Source organism: Dermochelys coriacea, chromosome 22 (genome assembly GCF_009764565.3).
Source record: "Dermochelys coriacea isolate rDerCor1 chromosome 22, rDerCor1.pri.v4, whole genome shotgun sequence".
Classification (NCBI taxonomy): Eukaryota; Metazoa; Chordata; order Testudines; family Dermochelyidae; genus Dermochelys; species Dermochelys coriacea.
The window spans coordinates 13,916,518-13,939,121 of NC_050089.1; positions in this window are offsets into that span (position 1 = coordinate 13,916,518).

Sequence of the window (22,604 nt, forward strand, 5' to 3'; positions counted from 1 at the left end):
TCACTGTTAATAAGAATGTCAAGTACAAGGAATTAACTTGGCATTAAACTAGTTACAGTGTGAATTAGTGATTCCACAGGAATGTTGGTAAATGTTTGACATTAATCATTGTGCATATTTGTAATGAGTCCTGCTGCAAGTACTTTGCTTGTTGCAGAAAAGTGTGGGGAGCTTCCAGGACTCTAGAGCCCAGACCTGTCCTCAGCATGGAGAAACTCCAGCTGAAGTGAAAGGAAGTGCTGCTCTGAGATGGGAAAATCATATCCCTGAGATACAGTGTGTTTATGCGACTGTTGCACAGCAGCATGGTGCTAGCAAGGAAGAATGATCTTGTGGTTATGAGAGTGAATGGAACTTGGTGCATGTGAGTTTAATTCCCAGCCTGCAATGTATACGTTCTGGATAACCCTTGGCACATTATTTTCCAAAGCGCACAGTTCTCATTTAGGCACCAAAATGCATGGGGAGCTTTTCAAAAAGGCTCTGCCAGGTGGATGCCAAGAACTTTTGAAAAATCTGTCCAGAAGTGTCACAATGGAAGCTGAGCTCTTTTGAAAACCTGACCTCAAGTATGGGTGAAAATCAGGATATGACAATCCATCCCTTAATCTCTCTGTGTCAAGTCCCTCTCTGGTAAAGCAATGAGAATACTCCCCTTCTCTCACCCTTCTATTTAGATTGTAAGCCCTACAGGGTAGGGACCACCTTTTACTACATATATGTACAGCGCCTAGCACTGTGGGGCTCCAATGTTCTTTGGGCCACTAGGTGCTGCTACTGCAGTAAAAACAAATATAATCTGTTGATTTATGTTCCTTATCTGATCCCCATCACTATAGTGTCCAAGTATCTCGCCATCCTTTGGTGCATTTATCCTAACGACACTCTGGGAGGTAGGAACGTGCTATTATTCCTATTGTACAGATGGGGCACGGAGGCACAGACAGACTCCACTGGGAGTCTACAGTGGAGAATGGGCCAGAGTGCAGGCCTCCTAAATCTAGATTAGAGCCCTATCCACTGGGCCATCCCTCATGCCCAACATAATGGTGTTTGGAGTGTAATGTGTTTGGTGCTCTGGAGTGTATTAGCACTGGGCCCTGGGTTTGGTAAATTCTCTTGCTAAGAGAGGAAGTAAGGAAATAAGTCTTGCCTTCCAGCAGGAGGTCTAGCTTTGCCTATCTTTTTCTTGTTGTTTAAACAATGTCAGAATTGTTAACACTGGAAACTCCTTGCTGTTGTTTAAATGAACCTGGCCAATGCCACTGGTAATTGAAAAGCAGCAGTATTTCTTCCAGCACTGTGTATTTCCTTCTGTACTCAGAGTCCCTCACATCTGATCACTGCCCAAACACACAGCCCGTTGCTCAGGACTCTGATAAACTTTAATACCAGGGAGGAGGCAATAGCACTGCAGATGGCTTGTCTACGGATCAAGATTTTGTTTATGAACATCCTCCAGCATCTCAGCTTGGGTTGATTAGTTTGGATTGTCCCTGCAATTTATCGGGAATGTGCAGGTAGAGAGGAGATTATACAAATGAGTCTGTTACTTGCAGATATGCATCCCAATCATCTGCCAAAATTTCTGATCCAGCCTATTCCAGGCAAGTGTGGGCCATGCTGACGTATTTCATCAGCAGCTGAAAGGAGCTGTGTTTTGAGCACCCCAGGCTTGTGATGCTGGGATGGGAGTGGGTCTCCTTAGTAGAGCCAGGAACCCTACCCTGACTTGGATCTCTTGTTGGGTGGTGTAAGTCTGTTACAGTAATTGCTAAGGAGAACAAAGGGGCTGGGGCAAACCCATCCTGTGATCTCCCTCCAGCGCGCTGTCTCTTTCCCAGCCCCTTTCATCTGAAGCATGAGGTTGCTTGGTGCCGGGCTCCCTCTCTAGAAAGGAGGTTGCTGCACATTTCCAGTTCTCTCTCATCGTCATGCAGCACAGGCAGGGTGTGAAATCTGCTCTGAAGGGGCTTAACTAGGAGCCTGAGATAATTAAAGGCTAGAGGGTTCCTGCCTCTTGGATGATACGTTGCTGGTGAATGGCGAAGTTATTACAGGCACCAGTGTCAGTGCCACAGGCAACAGACTCTGCCAAGAAAGGCTCTTGGGCTGGCTCCTCAGCTGGCAGGAATAGGCAGAGCTGTATTGATTTTGGGGGAGCTTTGCTGATTTACAGCAGGTGAGAATCTGGCCCACTGTTCTGCATGACGGGGAAGCCTGGTGGAGCAAGGAAGAGTGGAGCAGGTCTCAAACTTTTTAGGCACCTAGACTCATTAGGAGGGCATTGGCTGTGCCAGCCAGCACGCGCTGCCTTCCACGCAGCTATGTGCTGAGGCGGCACCCACCATCCCCCTTCCATGCTCTGGAATGGGCTAGACCAGGCACACGTGGACGGCCGGTGGGCAGCTGTGCGGCACACTGCAGCCCGAGCCTGGCCCACCACCGGGGAGCAAGCCCAGCCCCCGCTGTGAGGTTCTCCTTGGCAAAGGAATCAGGGAGATTCCATTGCACAGGGATGGAGTGGTGTGTGGGCCTCAGGCATGGGGCGGAGCTCAGCTCTGGGGAAGGTGGCTGGGAGAGGAGCATGGCTGATGGGGCATGATGGTGGGGGTGGCTGCTGTTCAAATCAGGCTTCCTGCCCCGAGGCTGCTGCCTTGCAACAGCTTACACAGGGAGATTCCTCAGGCTCTTTGCAGCCTGTCTGAGGACTCCTCAGCCAAGCTCCACAGATGGCATCCACCCAGCGTGTGGCCCAGGTCCTTGGGATGGACACTGGGCTCTGTGTCTGGGTCTGAGGGAGGGGCAGTGTGGCGCAGAGAAGCCGTCACAACATTCAGTGCACACCCTTGTTGGAAAGCACTGCCACGGCTGCAGGACCAGAATGGCCTTGGAATGGCTGTTGAAGAATCCTCCACAATTTTCCTCTTGAAGAACCCCTCCATCCCTTTCCAAACTCAAATGCCAGACACAGTCCATGGTTCACTCTCCCACTTGGGCACCAACTCCTTTCCCATCCCAACTGACTATAGCTGGACCAATGCTTCCATGCAGCATTCATCCAGTGCTGATGGTGACGCAGTACGTGAAGCAACACGCAGGGTGATGGGTACTAACACACAATGCACAGGGACGCAGTCCTCCCGCAGCTGTTGCAGATCTGCTACATCTCACCCAGCCTATTCCCGTGAAAGCCCGTTAGCCTTCTGAATCACAAGGGAAAGCCATCAGACAGTGCAAATCCCAGGAGCCATTGAGCTACTGCACCTCCCTGACAGACCCAGAGGCAAGTCCACTGCCGACTCTGTGATAACAGAATCCATCTACTGACAAAATGATCTCCCTGTATCTAACATCGTATCATCATGAGTGGCAGCTGCAGAGATGGAAAATATATTGCAGATGTATAACTGACATCAATAGAGTCCTTTTGTCTTAAACTCCCTTGTCAGCAGGCCTTGGACCAAAGAGAGAATTCAGAAATCCTGGCAATTCTGCACTAAAAGAGAGGGGCTCTAGTTCACCAGCTAACCAGATATTAGCTGGGCATTTGTATTCATCAGATTCTTTCTCCAGCAGACTTCTAGTGAGAGGCTATTCCTCTCTCATCTGTTAGGGCATCTGTCAGGAGCTGTCATACAACAAATGGAAGTATGGAGGATACTTATTCAAAATAGCAACATGGAGCTATCTACTGTGGGTCAAACATAATCATTTCCTGCTACCGCTCGCATTGTAATAATCCTATTTTACAGTTAACGTGTTACAAGGAACCTAAAGTGTTTGGCAAAGAACGTTTCCAAGATCCGCATACACACCTGTTATGGATGCAGATGCACCGGTGTGAATGAAGAGACAGCTGATGTGCTGTAATCCTTGCTCATTCCATTGTTCATAACTGTCTTGCTATGACCTTGCGCTCCCTCTGTTTGTTGTAGTCACCTGTTGCCCTTTGAGTTAAACTTAGATTGGAAGCTCTTTGGGGGCAGGGACCATCTTTTTGTTGTGTGCTTGTACAGCATCTTGCACAGTGGGGTCCTGGCCTCGAAGCACTACTGCTATACAAGCAAATAGAACACTAATAAACTGGTTTAGGTGCATGAAAGCCCACGTTCATTTGTGATGATCACTCTCTTGGACAGCACCCTGGGGATTGAATTGTGGACCTCTGGAGCTACTACAGCTTGAGGTCAAGTTCTTTGCTTAGGAGCTATGACAACCCCCGTCCTCTGGGGATCAGCACAGAAAGGTCCACCCTCACTGGAGGGTTACACATGCAGGAGTCAGAGACTGTGGACATGCACTAGTGTTTGCGAGTGTGCAAGCTGAACCCAGTAGCTGAGTCACAGTATATGCAGAATTTTGTGGGCGTATTTATAAACCTTTGGTCCAGTATACATATAAAACTTCTGAAATGCAGCTGGCTCTGGGGTGGAGGGCAGTAGCCCAGTGAGCAATCAGCATGCCGAGCTACAGTTATATGCAAGGTTTGGCCAAGGTGTGGCCTCTTTGAGGGTAAGGCCTCATGGTTTGCATTATTCTCATAAGCACTTAAACTTGTGGGTGTTTATCAAGACCAAACCTGGATTCCAAACTTCTGATCTTTCCTCTTTTCTACTTGGGATCCCTCTGCCCTCATGGCATGTTTCAGAGTAGCAGCCATGTTAGTCTGTATCCGCAAAAAGAACAGGAGTACTTGTGGCACCTTAGAGACTAACAAATTTATTTGAGCATAAGCTTTCATGGGCTACAGCCCACTTCATCGGATGTTTGGCATGTTTCTCTTTGCTCCTGTTAAGCCAGATCTTCTCAAACCCCATGCTTTTTCATTGTCATCTTCTGTCAATTGAACCAGTGACCTTAGGCCACGACCTCTCTGGTGCAAACACTAGGAATCTCAGCCCAGCTGGAGTGTTTTGTGTGTCCCGGGACCTCAAGCCTCTGTGTACTAGATTCCTTCAGAGCTCTAGCAAGGAATCTGAGCCATCAAAAGAACAAATTCTCCTTTAGGGACCTCTGTCCAGGCTCTTTGGTACAGCAGTTCTAGATATTATTTGAAAAGTAAAGAGAAGAAAAAACAAATTCCTCTTTGAAGTCAAAAGAAAACCTGCAACAAGGCATTTTTTAAAGTGACTTATTTTTCATGCTTGAATATTCAGAGACCTTCCAAGGTCAAGTGGTTTTGGCTCACATACACACAGCACCACAAGCAGCCACTTCCTTTGTGCACAAACACAGGCATTAGCAGCTCCTCTGTCAGACCCAGGGGTGGGGGAATTCTCCTTCCAGCTGGAGATAATGTAAAGAATGTGAAGCTCAGAACTTCAGCCCCAAAGTGGCCTTTCACATTGGCAGCATGCAAAAGAGGGAAGGAACAGAGGAAATTCTTCAAGCAAAGGAGGGCCAGGCCTTTGGAAGAAAAAAGGCTCTTCCCCTTTTTGTAGAACAGATGGATGGATGAAAGAAGCCGGCACAATGAAAACAATGGGGAACGATGAGCTTTAAAATGTGAGGAAGGCAGAGGAAGGAGAGTGGAGGCCAGCACGGGTGAGATTTCATTTGGAGGAGTGACTTCTATGCTGTTTATTGTAGGACACACCTGTCATTCCTTAGCATACTCTGTGATGCACTTCAGAGCTTGAATTGTTGCAGTGAAGCTGTAGCATAAGATGCATGAAACCATTTTAGGTGCCAGCTCAGGCTTTGTGTACTTAGAAACTTTGCACAGGTTTAAAAAAAAGTCTGATTTTAAACCAAGATTGGAGTGATCGTTACAAGAAAGCTATATGAAAATCCTTCTCCGTTGGAACCTCCAGGATGTGACAGCAACTTACCATGGCAGAACGCATCTCTGTAATGAGGCCACGTGTGCTTCAGGTGCATAAATGTCCCCACAGCAGCGACAGGGAGTTGCAGAGAGTAACAGCAGGTGGCCTGTGGCTGGCCCCTTGCTGCCTTTGTGCTTACGTGGCCTGATGCTCAGCCTCAGTGTTAATGAAATGCAGGTTTGGGTCTAAATTATTTAAGATGGGAAAACAGCAGAGTCTGTAGATACGAGTGTCAACAAGAAAGACGGTAACCGCTGGGCAGGAGAAGTGTGGCATGGCAGCACAAGGAAACCAGCTCTGGGGGAATGGGGAGGGTCCATTAAAGGTAGATTCTGCTCCCTCTCCCAGTGCAGTAGAGGTGCCTATTTGGTCTCTGGGAGCTGGAGTCTACATTCTGGCCTTCTCCCACCAGGTTCTTGGTTGCTGAACACAACTTAAAGCTCCCTTTTGCCTCTCGTGCATTTTTTAATAACTGTCCCTTGCAATGTGTTATTGGTAAGACTGGCACCATCGTGTACTTTGTAGACATTGACCCGTAGGAGAGGGGTGGGATCTGTGCTGTGTGTGTAGGGGTTGCGGGGTCAGATGCATTGCAGACGGAAAAGACCACCGGTCAGTACCCATGCAGTAGGAGGGTATAATGCCCCGAGAGATGGCACGCTCCCTGCAGAAGTCTGATGGTGAGGAGTGCCTTAGAAACAGCCTCGCTAGTTTTAAGATGAAGCTTAATATGGATGGGATGATACAACAGGCTGCTTGCAATAGCAGGAGTCTGGACTCTATGACCCAGGAGCTCCCTTCCAGTCCTATGACCCTAAGAAACAGCCACACATATAAACTAAATTGGTCCTAAACTTGACCTTAGCCAGAGTGGAAACTCACGGAGCACCTGCCTCCATTCAAGGCTCTGGTATTATTGGTACTTACTGTTTGTATTCAGCTAATGGCTGGGAGTCCCAGTTCCAGACCAGGATCCTATAGTAATAGGTGCTCTACACACACATCATAAAAAGGACATCTCTTTCCCGTAGACTTGGGCTCATGCTACAGCACTTAAATGAGCAGTGTAAGTGTTCTTGCTTGGACTGGAGCCTGGGCTCTGAGATTATCCCTCCTCACAGGGTCCCAGAGCCCATCTACCCTGCAATCTGATAGCCGTATTGCTTGAGCCCTGGGAGCTGACATGGGCCAGCCGCTGGTGTTTTAGTGCAGTGTAGACATACCCTGAGTTTCAGTGTGACTTGGGTTCAAGCCCTGGCATTCTGCAGTGTGTGGACGCAGCTCAAGCCACAGTCTGGAGTCAGAAGGTCTGTGTAGTGCAGTATGGACACATTAGCATGGCTGTGAGACTTGGGTCCAGCAGTTGCAAGTCCAGGTTTACAATGCAGTGTGGACGTGCAAGTGTGGACATGGAAATAGTCCACAAGCCCAGGTCTTACAGACCCTGTTTACCATGTAGGGCAGACATACCCATAGGACCTGAGCCAAAGGCCATGGAAGTCAATGGGAATCTTTCCAATGACTTCAAAGGGCTTTGGATCTGGTCCCTAGTCCCCACCTCTTCCTTCCATGAGGAATTGTATTCTCTATGTGGCAGGGAGTTTGAAGTGTCTGACAGATAACAGTAATCTGCATTTCCTTATCTGTCCCCAAAGCCAACGGCTGCAGCAGTGTGTTGGATCACTTAGGTACATAGTATCAGTGGGTTTGTTTGCATTAAAAGCAATCTGATAACATCAGCTGTGTGCAGAATAATTGTACATTGATCTTCCCTGCTAAGGATACACAGCTGGTTGAGGTGCATTCATCTACAGAGCATGTCTGCACAAGCATAGACAGGTTTGTGTGTTGGTGTGCGCGTGCACTGGTAGGTGCATGAATATACACTGGTGTTCAGGGAGCAGCGTGTGTGTCAGAGGGAGGTAAGGATGGTTCAGTGGTTAGAGCGCTTTAGGAAGAAAACTGATTGCTTTACTGGTCTCTCTAGCTCCTTCTCCCCCGATAACAAAGACAAACTGTTCCCCAGAGCATCAGCCACTACTGGCAGTTGCCTCCTAGGCCATAAGGAGAAGGGATGGCTTATTTGCCAGAAATGATACACAGAAAAATCCCCCAACCCTTAAATTTGAAGCAATTTGTTCCTCTGTCTAACGGGAAGGAGTGATTTGTTAGCATCTAATGCCTCTTTCTGCACGAGTCATTAGAGTTGCAGCCTCTACAACACTAGGCTGACTGGAGATGGGGAGGCGCCTGGGTGGGAGACTCTTCGCTGCAAGCCTGCAGGGCTTTCCTTGGCATTCCCCGTATACCATCAGGTGCCAATGGCTCCATAGAAAAATCAGAGCTGTGAGCTCAGCAGGAAGTGGTTTCTAATATTTGTTTGTAAACGTACATGTGTTTGTAGTTCGTAAGCTGACACCTGGATTCAATTACCCACCTGGGATCTCAAACAGTGTTTCAAATAGGAACTTTCAAAAGCATGGTGGTCCCCATGAAATTAACCCATCGCTGGGTCTATCTCCTCCATCTGTTGTCCCTCCTTGCTGGGGGCGCAAGGTACCTGTGTGAGTGCAACAATCATTTCTTGCTGCCCTCTCCTGCCCTTCCATGCCCCAACTGGCCATGCTATTCTCCTGCTTCCCTGAAGCACCTCATTCTGCTGTGCTGCTTGCAGAGATCTTGCCCCCAAATCAAAAGGTAGATTCCCCCACCCCGCCACCGCAGTGCGTTTATACTGGGGACAGAGATAAATCAAATCCACTTGGGTGAATAGATGGCTAAAAAAAACATACCTTGGAAACTTTCTGCTGCTGGAGCTCGTTGCTAAGCAATGTTCTGCTGCAACCATGGCAACTCCATTAGAAGCATCTCACACCAGACCTTTTCTTCTGATACAGTCTGGAATGTACATTGGATGGAAATGTCAGTCGCTTCTCCACACAGGGGTAAGTGTGGCGCTTAGTGCATTGGCAGCCCGAGGTCCTGAGCAGCAAGGGAAAGAGTGACAGCTGTAGCTCCGTGCCCGGCCCTTGTCTTCCCCTCAGGGGAAGCTCAGATTGCGGAAGTTGGTTATTTTTGGCTACCTTGTTGTTTCTCATGAATGGCTCCTTGAATTCCATTGCTTTTGTTCACAATAAAGTGCCCAGGAGACACCAGAGCCCTCCAACCTGCCTGCAGAGCCCAAAGCACGGCAGCAGGTAAAGTGCTAGGAAACAGATCCTAGCAAACAGTGGCTGCTGTGTGGCCCAGAGTGCTGCCAGGAATGGGCCGAGAAGGGCTCCATCTTAATGTACGTGTGTTACAAGATGGGAGGATTCTTATTCCGAGCCTCTCACTTTTCCTCCTCCCGTAAGAGTCCAGGGCAGGAAGTGTCCAAATCTTTCCCACCATCTATCACACTTATGGTGGGGCGTGTAAATAGGCTGGTGTGCACGTCCTTGCCTGAGACAGCCCAGAGATATTAATGACTCTGCATACAGCATTAGAACAATTTAAATGGCTTAAGAAATAAACACAGGTGCATGCTTTGATTGCTACGATGGATTGCTCAGTGGGTGAAACTAACGCAGACCTGCTGGTGACATGTGAAAGTGCGTGGGTAATGCAGATACATAAAGCCACCTTCAGAGCTTCTTTCCAATAGTAAATGAAAATCCCTCTGGGCTCAAACCAGCTGTAACCACACCCAGTCTGCGACCCCCGAGGGACCCCCATTGCATGGCTGCAAATATCAAGGTAAGCCAGATGAGGATGGAAGAGACACGTGCTTGTATCCCTAGCACAGAGGACATGGAGTGCAACATGATCCCCACAGAGCAGCTTTTGCACCATTGAGGCAAATGGAGACAGGCAGCATTAGCAAGCTCAGCTATGTGTGCAGAGGCTGCTGTAGTGCATGGCACTGAAATTAAAGCCACTGAAGATGGCAGATGTCCATAATTAGGGAGCACAGGGCATGTGGTTAAGCATTAGTGGGAATGACTTCCAGCTGAGACCAGCTCTTGGTTGGCTGGGGAAGGACCCTAGTGGGGTCACCTGGTAGAATTCTTGCCTGGACTTCCAAGAGTGTTAGCTCTGCTACTATTCAGACACTCAGCCAGCCTGAGTCTCCACTGCCCTGCCCGTGTAAGTGTAAAACGCCCATTGAATCTGAATGGTAGCTTGTCAGACCCACTTCCTTTCTGTTTGGGTACTTCTGCAGCTCCCGTCACCATGTTGTGTAAACTTTGCACTCACACTGCCCAGGTTCACATGCTACACAAGGTCCAAGGCAGTGGAGAAGTAGGCCGGTAAGTTAGCTGTTCCAGGCATGTGGTGTGGGTATGATGGAATGAAATAGAAAAGCCCTTCACTTCCACTAATGACTTTCCGCCAGTCTATGGCCAGAGCTAAGCCTTCCAAACTACAATGCATCATGTCCCTTTGAAATACAATGCCAATTAGAATGTCACATTGGGAATATTCTACTTTATATGGCAACTGTTCCCTTGCACAACTCTTAAAAAGAGTGCTGCCCCAAAGAGCCCACATTCTTGCTCTGAGATGTATAATCCATACGACAACTGATGGAGACATCACTGGGGAAGAGATCAATGCAGGAATGGTTCAGGGAAGAAGCAGATTTTAAAGCAGGATGTGCAGCAGGAGGAATAGGGGGCTTGCAATGGAGTGTAATAATTGGCTGGAATTAAAAAAATAAACCCAGAAGGAGATAGTAATCTGGGTCACCACTGGAAAGCATGAATGACTGTCTGTCTGTCTACCATCCTGACCTGTTCTTGTAGGCGTGGGTGAAATGAACACATTTTTGTCCGAACAATGGATGTGCTTATAAGATGCTGCCATAAAAGGCACATCATGAAATCATGACCTGTAAAGGGATCTCAGAATCCTATTGGTGTTTATTGCCTGAAACTAGAATACTGGCAGACAAAGTGAGTTTAACTTCTCTGGCTAAGTTTACAGTGGCTCTTAGATTTTATTCTCCCTGCTGTAAAAACCCACATGGGATGTTGTAGGCTGCCTTTAGCTTGGTAGCTGAGTGCAGTGATTACCCTCTAGGGGAAAAATAAGGACATGAGCGGTGCTCCAGATGTCCAGCCGAATGGGATGCAGAGATTTATGGCCTTGCTTGGAGTCCTGTGCTCAGGCTGTGCTGCAGAGACACAGCACCCTGATTCGGCAAGGACTTTGAGGTCTGGCATCACCGTCTCCGACTGCTCACTGCCTAGCTTCACTTCCAGACTCTCTGATATTCTCAGAGCCTGGAGCTGCAAGGAAAGAGCTAATACGTGAGCACCCTGAATCCAAGTCAGCCCCTTCCTCTCCCCAGCAGGTTCCAGCTCTTGTGAGCTCAGGCTGATCAGACACTCAAAGACATCCCAATTAAACTGGTTTGCAGGTGTTCTGGTTGCTAAGCAACCTGCATTATTATGCAGCTGCAATCGAATGGCTCTAACTTTTTTCCTTCTTTTTGCAGGTTAGCATATCCATCTTATCCATCCCCGCCAGTCTGCCCTGGGAAACGTGTGGACTCTGAGCTTAAACCCAAGATGCTTGTTGCTTTGGCATAAGCAGAGTTGTCTCATTAATCCCTGCCTCCTTATGAAGCCCTGAATTGGGTATAATTGCTCCCCGGGGCTGGGAAGCTGGCTGCAGCCATTCCACCTCAAAGGGTGAACTTGTCCTCTCCTAAGAGCTAAGCAGAGTGGGGTTGGATAGCCTTCAGCTAGGAGACAACTGGGGGAAGCACAAGTCTTCCCGGCAGTGGTGTTGGTGCTACAGTAAGCGGTGCCCTGTTCTCTGAGTCAGTCCCAATGGAGCGCTAGGGTGGTGCTGTGCTGTTACTACATGGCCATTTTGATGACGAGAGACAAGGTCGGTGAGGTAATAATGTGTATTGGACCAACTTCTGTTGGGGAGAGAGACCAGCTGTCAAGTTCCACACAGCTCTTCTCCTTTTTCATCTCAGTTCTGATGATGAGATGAACAACTGAGGTCCTGACCACTTGTGAACAGTACCCTGGGATCGTCAGTGACCACAAGAAGAGAGGGAAGCCTCATTGCCCTGGCCCCATTGCAACTTCTTTCCTTTACATTCTGCTTCCCAATTTCCTTCTACTACTTTCCATTGGGCGCAAGATTCCACTTGGCCTCCTGTCCTGAACTGGTTTGTAATGGTGCTGTTCTCATAGATTGCAAGGCTAGAAGGCATTGCTGTGATCATGCCATCTGACTTTCTATATTACACAGGACATAGAACTTCCCCCAATTACTTCCTAATTGAGCTAGACTAGATCTTTCAGAAACACCTCCAATCAGGATTTAAATCTCATCCTGCTAAATAGCTGTTGCACTTCACTGATGGCCATAGTGACAGGCATGTGCCAGTCTACCTACCACCTGTAATAAAGTTAGCTCAGCAGTAAACATTATAGTTAAGATGCAGAAGTGTTTTGTTTCTAATCTCCCCTGCTCCATAGCTTTCTGAAAAATTCTCCTCTTCTGACCATTTTTTCCTTGCTCGGTCTCAGTCAAAAGTTGAGTGAATTTAGAAGGGTTTGAGCAAAAGTCATTTAGCCATTTCTGAGTTAGATTAAAAACAAATGCTTTTCCCACTGGAAAAACAGCCCTTTGGCTTCCCTCAATGGTTATCTGAACAACAAACAACAACAACCTGTTGATCTTGGCTGCAGGAACGTTAATTTTTGCATATTCTGATTTCTAAGATGTTAATAGTGCGAACTTAACATTGTGTTTAAGATAGCTTTTCATCATTATCGTTATACGTTGCATTGCAGAATCAAGGAAAACAGCCACATTGTGCTAGGCAATGCAAAAAACAAGGAGTAAGATGACAATTCTTGCCCCAAACAGCTCACAGTCTAGGTTTATGACAAGATATGACAAGTGTATGAAACAGACAAATGGGGAGGAAGTGACAATAACATGAGCACCTTTTTCACAAAAGACAGTAGTGGCAGCTTGCTACCTGCCTAGCAGTTATCATTAATGCACATCCATCCATCCAAATTGGTAGTATCGGCTGTAAGGCACTTTGTGACTCACTTCAATGAAAGGTGCTAGGCATCTATCAGACTGGCATTTCTGGGCTTCTGAGGGTGTCTTCCCCCTTTCTCCTCGATGCCTGAAGAAAGCTAAAGAAAGTTATGGAAGCATCTGGAAAGCAATTCCCTTTGTTTTTCTCAATGAACTCAACTCCAGTTCGTTAAATGCCACTTGATCCATAAAATCCTTTAGTAGGACATTTTGTAATTCATCAGCAGAAATTACAACGTAGCCCTTGCAGAGAAGCTGGCTCTTTTTGGTGTCTTTGTTACCTCTCCGGTGAATGGGGACGTGCTTGTGCGATAAGATATACTGCCTTGCAACAGCACCAGCCAGCCGTTGTAGTTCCGCCCTATCCTTCACTTTAATTGTCATCTGGAAGGCTTGAGTCAGCAGCAAATTACTTCTCCTCACTATATTTCTCCTCAGTGAGAGACACTGGAATGAAAGGCCTGAAAACTAAAGCTGTCTGTACACAGGGCAGGTACGGCCTGAGCAGCTGTCATGAAAGCTTATACCCACTGCACAGACTGCTCCCCACCAGCTGTGCCTGGATGCACTGCATGGAAGGCAAGGAGGAACTCCGTTTCCAAGGGCCATCCAGGCCAAGGTTTGTAGGGTTGGATTCAAAACCACAGCTGTCAGTTGTTGTGTTATAGAAATGGAGTTAAAGAAACAGCAGTTTAGAGAAGCAGTGTGCTTTATGGGGCAGTGCACTAGACTGGAGTCCAGAGACCTGGGTTCAATCAAGATCTGATCTCTTCTCCCTCCCTGTGACTGTCTTGCCTGTTTAGTTCTTCTGCACTGACGTCATCCCCTATCTCTATCCACTTCATCACACTCCCCTCCCAGAGCCAGCAAGAGAAGGTAAGAATACAGACTCTCTGTTTCCCACTGGACCACACTGACTTCCTAATGCCATTAAGGATGTTTCATTTCTTTTGATTGATGTTATATTAGGGTAGGGCTGGAAGCACAGTTCTGGGCACCTTTGCCGTAGGTAAGAAAATACAGCTACATTAAGCAATCATCAAAGTAACAAGCCTCTCCCTCACCCCAGACCAGAATATGGGTGGGAGGAACCCAGAAAAAAGACCCCCAAACGGCCCTACCTCATCCACAACCCCTAGTCCTTGTGGTATCCATGGGTAAACACAGGAACACCATTGTGCCCTAAAGGTTAAAAGTTCTAATTGTTTCAAACCAAGCTTCCCAAGTGCAGTGCCACTTGCAAACAAAATCTCCTAGCAGCTCTGTCTCTTTTAAATGGAGGGGACTTGAATTTGAGCCTCTAAATTGAATTGTGCTGTGGCAAGGTGACGTGGTGAGAGGTGGTCCTTTAGATATGCAGGTCACAGGCCAGAGGGCTGTATAGGTCAAACCAACACCTTTAGTTCCAGCCTGAAACCAGTAGGCACCTGCCAGGCGATCTTGGGCGAGTCACTTTGCCTCTCTGTGTCTGTTTGCCCATCTGTGAAATTGGGATAATGAGACTGTATAGTGCTTTGAGATCTATCAAAACACTATATACTAGCTAGGAATCAGACCATTGCTGATACAGCACAATCGCTGCTATTGTTTGACAATTGGAGTCACTGCTCCATGGTGTGATTGTGATAGCTAGGTTAGTTTGGTCTTCTTCCCCAACACAGAGTTCTCTGCTTTCCCTGCCATTTTTTACAGCCAATGATATTTAATAATTAACTTTTATTATAATTATAATTTTTTATTAACTTCGAGGAAAAATTGTTTCCTGGGTTATCATTCTTCCACAGAGTTCCAGATCAGCAACCCACAGCCACCCTTGCTAAATTGAACTTCCTCCTTCCAATATTTCACTGGCAGTAAATCCAGCCATGCTCCCTTGTCTTGCTTAAAAAGCCATGAAATTCCCTTGCCTTATCAGCTAAATAACCACAGCCGAGAAATGCATTAAATGGAGATTGAAACTCCAGCTCTGACACATTTGTGTTGCCTGAATCAAGACAATCAGCTATTGACACCAAAGGAATTAGGAAATTGCAACACACAGTGAAACAGCCATTAACTTTCCTCTTATGGAAAATGAGTTAGACACAAATAGGCTATTTTTCCTTGTTGTTTGTCTACTATATTTCATATCTGCTCAGTCTCTTGGAAGCACTGGGAGTTTATTAGCCGCAGTAAAAAAAATTCTGCTTTCTTCACTAACTCTGCAAACTTAAATGGGAAAGAGAGGCCACCAGCAGAGTCCGTTCCACTTAGTGCTGCAATCCTGTCAAATGTTGCAAACTGCTGTTGCATCACGCCCAGTTTTGTTATGCTCAGGTTCTTATCCCAGGCCCCTCACCGTGGAATCAGGGCACCTTCCAGCAACGTATTATGCGACATGACTAACATTTGTTCATTCTTCCATCCTAACCCACAGAGTTGGGGAGAGAACAGCATTTTGCTTTGTTTTATGCATTGAAGTCTGCTGTATTCTGTGCTTTATTATTAAAGGCAAGGTGAAAGGAAGTGCACTGTGCAGTGGACGAAGAGGTGCTGAGGGATGTAGTAGCTCTTTGATCTAACTGGTTAGAGCTGGCAGGAAAATGGGGTTTCTTTCACAGAAAATTTCAAGTTTTTCACTGGAAGTTTCCAGTTTTCGAGTGTTTGGTTGGTCTAGGAAAAGTCAGAGTTCTCCATGGAAAGCAGACACGTTTTTTAAAGTCAAAAATCCAATTTTCCATCCAAAAATAGTTCTGATGGAAGTTTTTCAACTACCCCTCTTATTTGTATTACATAGATGCCTAGAGGTCCCAGCTGAGCTCAGGGCCCCATTATGCTGGGTGCTGGCCATGAAGACAATAAGACGCAGCCAGAGACCTGACAGTCTAGACACACATGGGGTGGGAGGGGAAACAGAGGTACAGAGATGGGCATTCATTTGCACAAAGACACTCAGGAAATCAGGGGTCAAGCTGAAAATCTAGCCCACGTTTCCTGCATCCCAAGTCAGCACCTTCACCACAAGCCCATCCTTCGTTTCCCTTCAATCTTGTCACTGCACATCTGCCCTCTCTTACCATCTTCTCCCCTGCTCTGCCCCCCCCTTGCCCCTTTCCCATACTCTCTCTATTCTTTCTATTGAGCTGATCTCTTCCTGACTAAACTCACCCAAAACAACAACAAAAATAGTGGCAATAACAAGCCATTTGACACAATCATATTGTTCACTCTGCTTGTGCATGCTACCCTTTCCCCCACTCTGTGTCTGGTTCATCGATTTAGATTGTAAGTGTTTTGGGGCAGGGAACCTCACTGTTTGTTTAGTGCTCAATACAATGGGCCCCATTCTTGGTTGATCCTTAGGCGCTACCCTGATAAACACGATTAATAATAAATAAATACTACTACTACTCTATTTCCAGTGGAAAATTCTGATGTGTGGGTGGATTCTTGTTCATCACCAGTTTTCAGAAGAGCCGTTCAATGTGCCTCTGTGCATTACCAGAATGTCTTTACTTTCTGCTGTTGTTTATGCTGCATAAATAATCTCTGGATATTTGCATCTCTCTTCTCTTTTTTTAAACACATTTATGATGACATTAAATTAAATTGCATTGTAATGTCTGATAAATGTGTTTTGGTTATTTTTTTGTTTTACCCACAGAGATTGGAAGGAAAAAAACCCCCAGCAGCCATCAACTACAGAACATAAGAAAGTACCTGACAAAGTGCATTTTATCAACAGAATGAAATTAGATACCTGTCAAAATACATTGGTCCTCAAAATAACTATTCATATATTTCATATTTCTGCATAAATAGGTATTCATCTACTCTCTTCTGCCTGTCATTTGGCCCTCACATTCCAGCACCAACAGTGGGAGGGAATATCGAAAGACACTTTCAAAGCAATAAGCAGGCAACACTTATATTATTTCCTCTGGTTTCCTTAGCAGCACTCACTTTATTACCAAAGAGAAGGGAAACATCTATTTAAAATCAATCCAATAATATTGTGTTCCAAAACATTAATTCCTGGCTGCAGAACCCTGTTTGGTTTCAAGCAAGCTCTCCGTCAAATCAACGACTGCTGTGAGTTCACATTTCCAGGCGCAGCAGAACTGCTGCTTGCAATCTGGGTGTGTGGGAGGGGGTCAGGGGGAGTCTAAGATGCAGTCCCAGGAAGGAAGGACTGTTCGGGGAGTGAGGCAGCATTAGATGGCCATTTGGTAAGGGCTGGATGGAAGGTCAGTTGCACTCAATTTATTCCAAGGGCTGACCAGATCCTAACAAAGGGAAAGGAGGAAGTGGATGATGATCACCCTTAATGCAGCAGTGCCTGCCTCTGTTGGAACAAAGAGCTACAACGTGGGCCTGGCATGGGACAAGTGCTGTACAAATGGGGATAAGTAAGGCTTGGGCCTGACTGTCACTAACACTAAGGCCCTTTGTGCAGCAATAAGAGGGTGGAAATGTGCTCTGAAAATAGCCCACTGGAAGTGGCCTCCCTGGCAGGCACTGAGCTTAAGGGTCCTGTGCCAGCCCTGTTCCCAGCCCTAGGGGTAGGTAGGATGTTGGGGAAAGAAGGAGGTGGTTCAAAGGCAAGGAGGGGGTTTGGTCAGAGCATGCTACCCCTACAGCAGAGCGTAAGTTAGAGCAGCACCCAGGCTGCTCTAATTGACATTGGGGGCTGGGCAGTTCCCAGTTTTCCCCAGGACACCCATTTGGCTTAAAGCCACCTTTGCCTCTCTGCTCCTGCAACAAGGGAGTAGCTGGGAACTGGGCCCATTGTTCACAGCAAGTCAGCAGCACAGCTGGAACTAGAACCCAGGAATCCTGGCTCTCAGTGCCTGAGCCTGCATCCTGATGAGCCCTGTACAACCTTATTGCTCTTAAAACACTTGTGCAGTTTATAGGTCAAACCAAACACCAAAAACTCCACCCAGAAACCAGCCAGTGGATATTGTGCCCCAGTGCAGCTGTGCACTAGCTGCTCTCAGATGAGATGGGAGCGGGGGAATTGCACGCAAAGCTGCTGTTTTCTGGATGTATTTTTAGCTTGACCAAACCCAGGAGAACGTGGGGCTCTCATAAGAAAAACACTTCCCAGCAAGGTTTTAGAGCCACTGGGAGTTAGACATCATTAGACTTAGGATCCAGCCCTAACTGATCGCTGGTCTGGATACAGACTGGTTATACTTCCAATCCCAGCCTCTGTGCATCCTGAAGCTTTTCCCTTCACTACTTGGTATGATCCAGACAGCTAGTATCAGGCACTGCTCAGAAGGAAAGGAACAGATCACTTGCACATGTTCCTGAGCAGTATTGACTGCATTTTAATTTGTTGATTACTACACAGCGTGAGTTATTGCGAATACAATGTCATCTCTTGTCAAATCTGCCTGTCTGTGATGAACGTTAATCTGAAAATTTTGCAGACAAAAGCACATTTTGACCAACAGGAAGCCCATACATTTCAGTCATCATGGAACCAATGGCACTAATTAGCATGTGAATTTTTCAAAGCCCTTGTTCCAGAAATGATGCAGACTGGTCCAGCGAAGTAAATACCAAAGCCATTTCTCACTGGGTGAAGGAAAATGTCGCTCTTTTCTCAAAATCATGGTGTCAGAAATATCTTCTCTGTTCATATGAGAGATATTGTGTGTATGTAAGAGAGTATCCCGGACCCGTACAGTCTATCTTTAGGCATTGCTTTGCTGCTGGACCTGACAAAGACTGAGGTTGAAAAGCCACTCAATGGAGCCTGAGTCCTGTCCCTGGATGCCTGTGGCTATTCTTCTCCTAGTAGGCTGTTGTGAAGGCCTATTCTCTCCGGGGCATGACCTGAGTATCTGCTTCTCCAATGCCTTGCGTAATCAGTACCTGTGCAAAGGAGGTGTAAAATTAGCAAATGAGAATGGATGCATGTGCCCAATGGGGCTTGGGCTGGGGAAGGACAGCTCCTTCCCAGTGCAACACAGGACACGGAATACAGCTCCCTAATGCAGTTTGGAGATCCCTTTGTTTGGTAATGGCTCCAAGCTCCATCCAGTGGGCCTTTGGCCTGAGAGAGAAAGGTTTTATTCCAGTGGCTTTATGCCACTCAAGAGCAAACAGCCATCCATCACCCACCATGACATCTCTCCTTAACGGTGTTTCATCCAGGACCTCTTAAGGGTAAACTAATTTGTTAACCTCTTCCTAGGAGTCTCAGTGAGCTAATGAGATTCTGAACTGCTGGATTAATGAACTAATTTAGGTAATGACTATTGTCCATTAAAATACCTTTACAATCCACTTCACATCCAAATTTAGGAACATACCAGGCTGCTGTAGTTTTAGCCTTGCTTCTTTGCATCCATAGCATTGGGTCACTTGGCCTGCTTTAAGTGGCTCTCCAAAATTAAAGGGCCGGATAGCTAGTGGTAAGGAGGGTGTGGCATTTGAGAGGGTTTCTGTCTCCTGGGCTGAGTCATGACCACACTGTTCATACGAAAACATGAGCATGTCCAAAGATAATGAGGAGGTGCCACAGTCATGTTTTCACCCAGTGGCTGCTCTCCATTCCTAGGCAGCACTGTCTGATTTAAAAGCTATCTTAAATAGCTGCAGCATGGATCATGATTGAAACCCCATGGAACTGATCCTGAATGTAAAGGAGTCAGTATCACAGCGCTTGGGAGCTCTGAAGATGAAAAGCACTAGACTGATTTATTCATAGACATCCCTATGGCGCTCATTGCTCTAGTATGAGTATATAGCTAATGACTATTACTGTTATTTTATTATCTATTTATTATTATCATCACAGGGAACAGAGGGCACCAGCAGAAGTGAGCAGCAGCTTTGATTCAGATGTGCTGCTGCAAGGGAATGCAGAGCAACCAAACAATTGCAATGGGGAAAAGCGCAAACCAGCCCTGACTATTATGGGTAATGCATTTCTGCCTAGGCAGTCAAGGCCTGCTTCTCAAAGGGGTTCAGCCCTTGAGGATAAGGGGATCCTGCTGGGTACGGAGTGCGTGGGAAATCTAGCCACTTTGCTTTGTTGCTGAACTGGGACCTGAGCTCCCTGGAAAATCTGAAGCCAGTTGTGGGTGCTGAAAATCTGAAAATCTGGCTGTTGGTCATTACAGCAGGCCCTGGACTATTAACTAATTCAAGGCTTTTCTGCACACAAAAAACTAAACTGTGATAGCTATAGCAGTACAACCCCCCTAGCATGGATGCATTATACTAGTATCAAGCTGTTTATACTAGTATAGCTCCCTCCCCTTACAAGAAACGGAATAAGTTTTTCTGGTGTAAGGCACCTTTATACCAGTATATCTGCCCTAGGGTCATCCGGTATAGCTATATTAATAAAAAATCACACCCCTATCCACCATAGTTATATGGTTCCAAATCTGTGTGTAGATCATGCTCCCTTTCCTTCTTCCCAGGAAGGTATGATGTGAAAGAGAAGAATGTAAATGATCCCTGGTTTAGACCCTTCTAAGCATAATTTTAATCATGCAAAGTATTCCACGCACAGAACTGCATTTGCTTCTCTGCCTGGCTGTGAAAGCGGCAGTAGCCTTCAGAGGTGCCATTGTGGAGGTGCTGGATCCAGTGCATGGCAAAGCAACACCTGGCTGATACAGCAGCTAGCTCCAGCCAGTGGCTTTGTGTCACAGACAGCGGATTCAGAATCGCCAAACAGTGAGTCGGAGAGACTGGTTGGAGGAGACGGAGCATCTCGATGCACCGAGCGCGTCAGCTTCACACACGGGCCCCCCAGGTGCTGCTGCTGCTGTAATTATTTTCTCAATAATTCAAAGAGCAACGAAGGAGGCCATCAATCACTTTTACATTAACACATTTCAAAGGGCCGCAAGGGGAGAATAAAATGGATTGCAGGGCCCTCCTCAGCCTTGCTCACATCCATGCAAATGGGTTAGGAGGAACCATAGCAAGACATCCAAAAGATGCAACATGCGCTGAGCCAGCTGGGGTGGGGGAAGGAAAAGAGTCAGCAAGCTCAGGGCCCAGAGAGACCTGGCAAGCAAAGAGCTTGGCGCAACTGAGACACCCAGTTGCTGGAAAATATTAGAGAGAGAAAACTAGGGCTGGGGGAATTCTCTGAGTTTGGGTTCCATTTGGAGAAGCAGCCATTGTTATAATTATTTATTATCTATATTTAACCCCCATCTAAGCTCAGGGACCCATTGTGCTAAGCACTTAGCAGAAACATAATGGAAGGCAAAGCCTGCTCCAAAGAATTTACAATCTAACCAGACAAAGGGTGGAAGAACAATGGGGAATTGAGGTCACAGAGATTAAGTGACACGTCCAAGGTCACAATGGAGTCTGTGGTAGAGCCGAGAGCTGAACCCAGGTCTCCTAAGTTGGTACCCTAACCACAGGTCCAAAAATTCAGCTGTTTGTCAGAGTCACCCTAAGCCTGACATGTCTAGGGCTGTGTGCGCAGAATTTCTCAGGAGAATTCTAATGTTTCTCTCTTGGGTGGAAACAATGCACCTATTTGTTATTTCCAGTTCCTTGGGGAACCTGGATGTGAAAAGTGCAGCACAAATGAATAAAAAAAGATACCAAAAGCATCCAAACAACCCAGAATCTGTGTGTGTGTGTGTGTGAGAGAGAGAGAGTGAGTGAGTGATAGAGAGAGAGAGTTATTTTTCCCTGAATTGGGGCATCATCTCTTTAAGATGGAAGAAGTGACTTCCAAAAACCAAGATCAGCTGTGATCAAAGAGCTACTGCCTATCTCATCCTGCACTGGGGCTGGCAAAATGTCACAAGAATAATTAAATATCACTGCTTATTCATCAGTCAGTTCTGGAGAGGTGACTGACTGACAGGCATCTCAGAGCAGAGGGATAAAATGGACTTAAAGGCTTGATTCTCCCTCTCATGTATACTAGTGCAAATTAATTGATTTCAGTGGAGCTCCTCCTGATTTCCTACTGAAATCAATGGAAAGGCTCTTCTTGACTCACACATAGGATTGTTATTTGTGTTACGGTAGCACCTAGAGGCTCTAGCTGAGATCAGGGCTCCTTTGGGCTAAGTTCACTGGAAGACCTACCCCAAAGATCTCACCATCTAAACAGACATGACAGACACAGGGTGAGAAGAGAAACAAATGGAAGGAGTTGTCCAAGGTCACACAGCAGGTCAGTGGCAGAGTTGGGAAGGGAATCCAGGTCTCCTGAGTCCCAGCCCAGTGCTCTATCCACTGGACCATGCTGCCTGTCATGCTGGATCGTGCTGACTTCAAAGAGCATTGGCTCATGCCCCAAATGACAGATGACTCAGGCCACAAATGCCGGAGTCTTTACTAACCAGGGCACACATTGTAAGTTAATGTCAGAAGAACTGTGTTATTTCCAAACCTTATCTTTAGGCCTATCAATGTTTAAAATAAAATAATAATAATACATTATTTATTAGAGGGTAGGGACCAGGTCTTCTTATCTGGCTGCAAAGTGTCACCTACACTCATGGTGAGATATAAATAATAAAAAAATACAGCAAACTGGAAAGGAAACCAGCCTCTTCCATGCTCTTTTTATAGCAAAAGCTGCTGTTTTGGCCCTTGCTAGTGAATGCCTCCCACTCCTACAGCTGCAAGCCATTTTGGGTTTGAGTTAAACCTGATAGTGATGCTGGGCTGTCACAGCTCTTCTCTTGTTATCTTCTTCTCCAGCTTTGATAACTTGGCCATAAGCACATG